The 9,569-nt window shown below is 45.2% G+C and overlaps 1 pseudogene; it reads right to left on the bottom strand.

Moving 5' to 3' along the window:
• Nucleotides 1–4,789: 4,789 nt before the first annotated feature.
• Nucleotides 4,790–9,286, bottom strand: LOC146354989 (NADH dehydrogenase [ubiquinone] 1 alpha subcomplex subunit 13 pseudogene; annotated as a pseudogene).
• Between the last annotated feature and the right edge of the window lie 283 nt (nucleotides 9,287–9,569).

Raw genomic sequence — 9,569 nt, 5'->3', positions numbered from 1 at the left:
ATGGAATTTTGCACTGTTCTTGGTCAATAGTTGCTTAGAATATTTTTAAAAGGCTTAGCAAAATTCTCAGAATATGAATGAATGCACTCATCCACTCTTGGGCTAAGCAACAGTGTTATTGACAAAGACTATAGATGGCTTCTGTGCATCCCAAACCTATGCATGATTACTGGAAAGCAACCCCAACTGAATTTGATGAGAGCTACTCCAAGTAAGTCAGCATATGGTTACAGCCATAGGGTTGTATCCATTGTTAGTCCTACTTAGAGTAACCCCATTGCAATGAATGGGACTTAAGTTATGTATGACTAACTTATTCATTTCAATGGGGCTACTCTAAGTAGGACTAACATTGGATTCAATCTGTAGTCTTGCCACGCATAAGGCTGCAAAAAAGCTGCTACTGGGATGTAAACAACCTGTTAAGAACAGGATCTGTGAGGAACTACCACAATGTAGCTGCTTTTAATCAATTTGTGGCCAAAGAAAAGTATGTGAATCAGAATTGAATGAAACAGAGATTGATAACTGCATAGTTTCTTGTTTGCTTTCCCAGGCCCTCTGGTTTTGAGCTACTTTTGGAGACTCTCTGAGCCAGCATGCTACTGGTAATAAATATTGAAACATTTTATGACCTTTTTATTATAAGTATCACAGTAAGTAATAGAGGGGCAAAATTCTAGCTTGTGCTCCAGTGCTAAGCGTTTGCATTGCCATGTCAAATTTTGTAATGTTGTTCTGGTGCAGCAGTTGCTTCTCACTGTTCTGAGAACTTTTTGACTGCTACAGCAGATAGGCCAATAGACCTACAACATGTTCCAGAAACCACTAAGACAGTGCACAATTAGAAAGCAACAACCAGGGTGTGTGGAGATAGTTTTCAAGATATAAGGCAGCAGGAATGAACACAGTATATAGTATTCAGATAATAAAGTAAAATGGCAGTGGTGAGGAAATATATAGACCCAAGTGAACAGAAAGAAGAATCTAGCTGAAAGCTATTATTATTTTACAGAGCTTTTAAAATATTAAAAAGTTACTCCAGGGTAGAGAATTTGAGAAGTAATTTCTTATCCAGGAAACAAAGGTAGCAGACTGTGGTTGAAATAACAGATCTGTAATCTGTTCCCTAAAGAGTCTGGTGGAATATTGTTTTTAGAATGTAACAGTAATTACAAGCACCATAAGCAAGACCCTGTGAAATACTATGGGAGACAGTGAAGAAGAGGTGAACAGATGGAAAGACAAAACTAATGAGTAGTCCAAGCATGTACATCCAGAAAAAAAAGTATAAAGCTGTGTGGATTTTGCATTATGCTATAAATAGGTCAAGTGGATATTTAATGCTAGAAATGCTGCCTTTAGGCTTCTCCGTCCAGTGTTAGTTGTACTTCAGAACACTCCTGAAGATTCTTTTTTAATTTGTGCGTCAGATATACAGTCAGAGGCTGTTCTACATACTGCATTTATCATGCACTCTTCATTCCATACTCTCAGTTGTTTATGGGTTCTTTAGATGATGCCATGACCCTTGTTTCACTTCTGTGACTAATGAGCACTTTCAGTGAGTTTTTTTAAGAACAGAGAAAATGTGGCATTTCATTGTGAAAGCGAAAGAAACTGCTTTTTCCACTTCTGTATTTGTACTATTGTGCTATACCACAGTGCCACCTAGGGGTTATGTAGTGGAAAAGCAGGAAAGGAAATGCTCAGATCTCAGTTCTGCGACAAAGCCAAAAGCAGATACAGCCAATTAACAGCTACATGTAGAAAAGCTCAGAGAAAGATAAAAGAAATCCTCTAGTATATGTAATATAAACCATATAACCAGGGTGCTCACAAGAACAAACAAACACACTTCTAGCTCAGCCTTCCCCAGCCTGGTGCCCTTGAGATGTTTTGGATGACAATTCCTAGCATTTCTGACTATTGGCCAAGCTAACTGAGAATCATGGGAGTTGAACTCCAAAACACTGGGAGAGCTCCTTTAACACCGGGAGGAACGCTGCTTTAGCTAAGTTCTAGTGTGGAATGATGTGTTATTCGTATCAAATGTTTCTAAGATTAAATTTTTTTTTTAAGAACCTTCAGTTTCAGATAAGAGTTGAGTCACTTACAAATTCACTCATGCTCCAAAAGGCATGGAAATTGTAAGTTATTATCCATGCCATGTGAGCTATCTTAATATATTCTACAATCCAGCCTTCTCCAATCTGGTGCCCTCCAGATGTTTTGGACTACTACTCCTACCATCACTGACCATTGGCCATGCTGGCTGGGGCTGATCTCCTCAAAGAAGTCCAAGTTCCTGTGACTGCTCCAAAGTTGTTCCTGGATTTTCTGTTCACCCCAAATGTCTAGCAAGTCTGCTATCATCGTGCGCCTCCACGACACCCCTCTTCCCTTGTTAATCGATGCCATCTTTGGTTGGCATTGATGGGAGAAACAGAGGGAAGGGTCCTATCCAGCAGATCTTCCCTGGAACAAAATGGACTGAATTCCGAGCGGCAGGAATGGGATCTCCTGTAGAGGGTCATGCGGCGGTCTGCGTTGTATGAGCCTGATCAAGAAAAGAGGACACAGAAGTAAATATCAGAGGAGGCAGTGGGCTATGTGCTTCTTTGACACTACAGTCCTTCCTCCCCTCTCAGTGCTCCCCCACCAGCAATAGAGCCTTTCGCTCAAGCCAGACCTGGGTACGGGGGGGGGGGAGGCATCAGAGGGCAGCCGCATGTCATAGCCGCGATTTCGAGTCCATTCCGTGCAGGTGCCTGCCCCCCGTGCCCCCAGTAGCAGCAGCAGGCTCTTGAGGTGGAGCACGGAACTGAGATTTAGCATAGTGCCTCCAGGGTGGGTCACATGACGCAGAAACTGCATGGCTTTGCAGCCTTTGCAGAGGAAGGTAAAGCAGGTCAACCCACCCTGACTCACGCACCAGGTAAAGCACCATCCCCAGGCATTGTGTGCCCAGATGCGGTCCATGTCTTTTGAAGCCCAAAAAGCCATTCAGCGCACAAGCCCCGGAATGCAAGTCCCACCTGCCCAGCCGGCATTCTTCTCCCAAGAATGGGCATGCCTTAAGACTCACAGCGACAGTGGATACACAACAGGAAGAGATCTTCATTGTTCTGGAATGCTATTCGGAAGGGGGCGCAATTGGTCCACCAAAACCCCAAACGTACACTGACAGCTGTTGCTGCTTTTTTGTGCATGCTACCCGGTGGGGTAGCCCTTGGTGAAGAGTGTTGCTGTGGTCGCAAAGACTGCATGCACCCAAAAGGGAAAAACATACCCCACGTAGAGTGGGAAATAACACTGAAAAATTTATTGGGGAGTTAGTGTAGGAGCAATGGCAACCTCGTACACTACACTGAGGCACTCTCAAAGAAGGACAGCATTTACAGTGATGACAGCAATGTGGAAGTCTCCCCAAAATCATTTTCTGTGCGTTGCAATACCCCGGCGGTGGGGAAGAAAGCCACGTGAGGAAGAGAGTTTTCAGATAAAGGGGGGGAGGACACAGTGGGTGGCCAGCAGTGGTATCACGGGGGGACCAGCAGACTGGGGGAGTGGGAATACACAGGACAAATAGTACTGCATGCTCAGAAAGTGGGAAGTTGGGTGAAAGCACTTACTGTACGATCCCGGCAGACAGGGAAGCTACAGCGACACCCTCCAATCTTCGATTCTTCAAAGATTCAAAGATAATCTCTGTATTAGTATTTTTATTTTTTAAAAGGGAAGGGGCACAAGAGGTCTACCGGTTTGTGCTAAAATTCTGACTGCTGAGGAAGCAACACGATCACAAGCCGGAAGACGACCTGGGGCCATTGAGGGCTCTGATTGGGCAGGAGGGAAATACAAACACTGCCATATATGGGCATGCGTGGGAGGGGACAATGACCATATATGGTAATGAACACGGAAATTCAGAGCACATTAATGGGAAATACTGGAATAACAGGGTGTTGAAAGCGGGAGCAGGGGAGCGGGAAATTCCGGTTCCGAAGCGAGGCGGGTGCTGCATAGTGTGAAATACGGGTGGTGAAACCACATTGGAGGCGGGAAAAACCGTAAGTGTAGATTGGCCCTTGATTAAACTCTCCCCATGCACCATGGATGTGATCCTGATTGGCAGTGATTTAAATTTTTTAACAGGGCCTTGGATCCAGATTCGCCAGTGGAAATATGCTGCTGGCAAAATGGGACCTCCTTGTCCTCTTGTTCCCCTACCAGTCCCTGTGCATGCCCTCCAAATCTGCTCCAGAGCAAAGCCTGGTTCTGCCAGCGGCATCCTTCTGCTGGTGGAATGACACTTCTGGAACTAATCTTGGATGCATTCAGTGCATTTATGCATTTCATTTTCTTTCTCCCTTGTCTGGGGAAGGGAATCTCTTCTTCTGATCCTGCCTTCCTGTGCAAGGATCAGAAGGACAGATCCCTGAGCTTTACCTAGGAGAGAGGACTATATTTGTGGAGTATGATGGAGAGACATGAAGAGCAGCAAAGTTGGCTGGGAAGTTGACAGGGAGGGATGTCATGGAGCTCGAGGACCTTGAGGGAAGGTAACACTGGGTGGTAAAACAGGCAAGGGAATGGACACTTTCTGAAAGTGAGGGAGCACCTGAGCGCAAATGAAAGGAATGGAAACAATAAGAATGAACAACATTCAGGCAGACAGGGGCACAGTTGAGGAGATGGCTGGCAAGTTGGTTGGAAAAACACAGATTTACATGGATTGCAGTGGGGAGGTGAAACTATGTTGAGGAAGAATGTATTTTCATTTCATTTCATTTCTATACCGCCCAATAGCCGAAGCTCTCTGGGCGGTTCACACAAACCCTGCTGCCGCTCACACGTAAAACTGGCAACCAAATTTAGCGTTGTCGAGCACGCTCTGCGGGTGCAGGTAAAAGAGCTTGTCGAGCGTGGGGGGCACCCAGCGTGTGGTGTGGAACAGAGACTCACCGACCTGCCAGCCGGGGATGTCCTTCATGATCTTGGCCTCCTCGTCGAGATTTTGACGCAAGATGCGTAGCATCCTGCGGTCATCCTCAGCCATAAGAAGGGGAAAGATGGCCACTCGCATCTCCAGGTCCTCGATGTTCAGGCGCCAGAGACTGCCTGGAAACTTACCGCCTCTCTCGGTTCCATGTCACAAGGGAATAATAGCCATAGACGAGGGTCCCAATTCCAATGGCGAACAGGCTATAGCCCGAGAGCCCCCGCCGGGGCAAGTTCCTCTTGTAGTCAATGGGCCCGTACCCGCCCGGCGGCGGCATGTCCTGCTTCACCTTCCCACCTTCTGAGTAAATCTGCGTAAGTAACAAGCTTCAGTGTTGCCATACAGTGCACTCTCACTTAGGAGTAAGTCCTGTTGAACTGAACAGACTTACTTCAGAATAAACATATATGGTTGAACTTTTTTTCTATAACAGGCAGGTTGTCTTTCTTGCCACTTTTGAGGAGTTAGAGAGAATTTGCACGCTATTTGGAGTTTGGGAGGCAGAGGTGTAAATTGAGTTGCCTACTCAAGCCAAATCCAAGATTGCTCACTCCCCCACACACACACCCTTCAATTTGTCCCCACCCCCTTAGTAACCACTGAAATTTCTTTTAATAATTCATAGAGGCTTCCCCTCCCCCCTTGCCACCCTTTACTGGTATTTGCAGCTACTGTATAAAGTCCGTACTGTATACAGTACTACAGTGAGAGAGAGGGAGATCAGACAGGGAAGAGTGGGAAAAAGAGGGAACAATGAGAGAGAGAGAGAGAGAGAGAGAGAGAGAGAGAGAGAGAGAGAATGAACACAAAGAGACAGACGAAAGAAAGAGGGCATACAACAGTGAAACACACACAGAGAGCAAGTAGACACATACACTGAGCTGACAAACTAGTTCTACCCCAGTTGAAAGCCAAATTATCAGAGTCTGCTACACCATTTCCTGTTTACAGAATTAAGGTAGTGATGGCTAATGTGTTTCCAATTGCTGAGACACTGCCAGTACTTCCAGGGTCCATAGCTGTCTCAGCGCCTGCAGATAACATGTGCTGTGATAGTTGCTCAACACAACCCACCATTGATTAAAATTGGGAGTTGTGTGCAATAGATTGCCACCAGGAAAAGCAACATCCCTACAATCTGCAAAAAAGGCAAATGCTATTTTGGGCTGCATTAATAGAAGCATAGCTTCCAAATCCCGGGAAGTACTAGTTCCCCTCTACTCAGCACTGGTTAGGCCTCATCTGGAGTACTGTGTCCAGTTCTGGGCACCACACTTGAAGAAGGATGCAGACAAACTGGAGAGGGTTCAGAGGAGGGCAACAAAGATGATCATAGGACTGGAAACAAAGCCCTATGAAGAGAGACTGAAAGAACTGGGCATGTTTAGCCTTGAGAAGAGAAGACTGAGGGGAGATATGATAGCACTCTTCCAGTACTTGAAAGGTTGCCACAGAGAGGAAGGCCAGGATCTCTTGTTGATCATCCCAGAATGCAGGACACGGAATAATGGGCTCAAGTTATAGGAAGCCAGATTCCAGCTGAACATCAGGAAAAACTTCCTGACTGTTAGAGCAATACAACAATGGAACCAGTTACCTAGGGAGGTGGTGGGCTCTCCCACACTGGAGGCTTTCAAGATGAAGCTGGACAGCCATCTGTCAGGGATGCTCTGACTTGGATTCCTGCACTGAGCAGGGGGTTGGACTCGATGGTCTTGTAGGCCCCTTCCAACCCTACTATTCTATGATTCTATGATTCCCTGAATATATACCACTGACAGAAAAAACTGGTTTAAGAAAAGGTAGGTTTGAGTACACACCTGAAAATGTTGCAACAAGTAAGAACTGCATTTTCAGGGAAAGTATTTAAACTGCTGTATCTCAGCTATTTGTAATCTTATCTTGGTTCTATTTTCATGCTCACCAGACGTGCAAATGCTCATGAACTTAGGCCAAACTGTCTTCGTTTTATAATGATTACATTATTCAGACTAGATAATGGTAGAGCACTGTCTGACCGCTCTGCATTAACTTCATAAACGCTTCTGTGCCTGTAAGATTTAGTTGCCAGGAGAACCAGCTAGCACCCAGAGCTCTGTGAATAATCCATTGTTTGCATATTATATAATAATTATTAAGTGCTTTTCTTACATATGCAAAGAACTTCCCATACCTTATAAACCTTACAACAGCCCTGTAAAGCAGGCCACTATTATCTCCATATTACATGAGGTTAACAGATAAGTGGCTTCCCTGAGGCTACCAAGCAAGTTCTTGGCTGAGGTGCATTTGAACTATGGATTTCCGTATCACAGCATGTTGCAGAAGAAGTCCACATGCAGCTTCCTTTAGCTTATATAGTTCTATATAAAATCTATACTTTTCTATAGAATTTTCACCTTATATGGTCCACTAGTAACATGCCATTTTCTACAAGGTATCGCAGATGGTCGGAGTGAAACCATCACTGTGATACAAACGTATTATAGAACAGTTATGTAGAAAAACTTTGCCTCTCTGTACTAAAGTGCCTCATTTTCTCTGCATCTGCAATTCTTCTTCTCCCTGACATCATCAGCAGTGGGAATTAGGGAATGTTAAGTAAAAAGACTCACGAAGTAACAGAAGACCCAGAAACAGGAACTGCAGCTTCAGAGGAAACAGAAGGTAGATTTAACATCTTGGGATGTAAAGCATTATTCTGGGGAGATGGAGAGAGCAATCCTAACGCCCAGATCCATTGACTGGACGTAGTTAGGGTGGGGAAGAGGTGCCTCCCTGCCAGGGGAGCAGGCAGAACATCCTCTCTGCTGAGGCCTAAAGCTTTGAAGGAAAGCTTCAAAGGAATAGATCTACGACTGGCAGCATTTCTGCTGGCGGTAGGCCCCAAAGCAGGGCATTCCAATGTCAGGGTAGGCCCTTCTTATTTATTTATTTATTTATTTATTTATTTCTATACCGCCCAACAGCTGAAGCTCTCTGTCCTCCTGTCCTTCTGGCCTGTCCAGCTCCAGCTAGACTTTAAGCTCCTAGTGATGCGATCGGCAGTTGCAGTACTTCATAGCTGGGAGGTGCAGATGCAGATGCAGCACAATCACAATAATCGAAGGCAGCTTCTGGTGAGTGAAGCAAACGGAAGCTGGAAGCAGTAAAGTTTTGGTCAGCACGGTCCGGACTCAGCTGGAACTAAGCAGCTGGAACTAAGCCAACTACTTTCCTGTTAAACCGGTGTCCATCCTCCTGGTTGATAAAAGTTGGATGGTGGAGATGTAAATGTTTCTTTGAAAGAGAGTTGTGTTCCTATACTTCTAAAGAAAGCACTAGTGCTAAATTGGGGGGGGGGAGCACTATCACCATCACCATTGGATCCCACCATTCTTGGATCAATTATCAGGCAGACTTCTTTTTTGAGTAAAGCCCTAGAGTGGGCATGACAACTCAGCTACAGTTTTCTTGGATGAAGCTGATTATTTGGGTACTTCCCAATCTAGCTTCAGGCCCATTTTTTGAACTGAAACAGCCTTGGTCACCTTGATGGATGACCTATGCCAGGAACTGGAATCATAGAATCATAGAATAGTAGGGTTGGAAGGGGCCTACAAGGCCATCGAGTCCAACACCCTGCTCAATGCAGGAATCCAAGTCAGAGCATCCCTGGAGATGGGGAATGGGGAATGTACTCCTCATTCTGCTGGACCTCTCAGTGGTATTCATTACCATCAACCAGTATACTTCTGGGAAATTTGGCTAATATTGGACTTGGGAGATGTCTGTTTTGTGATGGTTCCAGTCCTATTTTACTGAACATTTACAGAAGGTGGTGCTGGGATATCATTGCTCGGCCCCTTGGCCATAAGCCTGTGGGGATCCTCAGGACTCTATTTTATCCCCAATGCTTTTTAACTTCTACATGAAGCAGCTAGGAGAGGTCATCCTGAGTTTTGGGTATTCCTGTGCTGATGATACTGAGCTCTACCTCTCTTTTTCAACTGATGCCAAGGAGGCTGTCAAAGTCCCAGACTATGGTTTGGACTATTGTAGTGATGGATTGGATGCAAGCTAAAAACTGAGGCTCAATCCAGACAAGAAAAATGTTCTGATGGTCAGTAGACTGAAACGTGTGAGTACAGCCTGTTCTGGATGGGGTTGCACTCCCTCTGAAGAATCAGGTTCACAGTTTTCAAGTGCTTCTGGATCTGGCATTGCTCCTGGATGTCCAGATGGCCGCTGTAGCCAGGAGTGCCTCATCCCAGTTTTGGCTCGTACACCAAATGCACCCATTTTTGGAGAAGATGGATCTAGTCACCATGATCCATGCCTTAATCACTTCCCATTTAGAGTACTCTATATGGTGCTGCCTTTGAAGAGCATTCAGAAACTGCAGCTGGTGCAAAATGCTGCAGCCAGATTGCATTCTGGTGTGTATTTTGTAGACCATATTGCACTGGTCCTATATCAATTGCATTGGCTTCCAATTCATTTTGGTGCCCAGTCCTTACCTATAAAACAGTAAGGGTTAAACCAGTAAACCAATCCTGTGTTGATAGTCAGCAGCCTCTAAAAT

Source organism: Heloderma suspectum, chromosome 2 (genome assembly GCF_057233095.1).
Source record: "Heloderma suspectum isolate Gila_16-S chromosome 2, 16-S_ref, whole genome shotgun sequence".
Taxonomy (NCBI): Eukaryota; Metazoa; Chordata; class Lepidosauria; order Squamata; family Helodermatidae; genus Heloderma; species Heloderma suspectum.
Note: the sequence above shows the minus strand (reverse complement) of the source record. Positions and strands in the feature narration are given on the sequence as shown.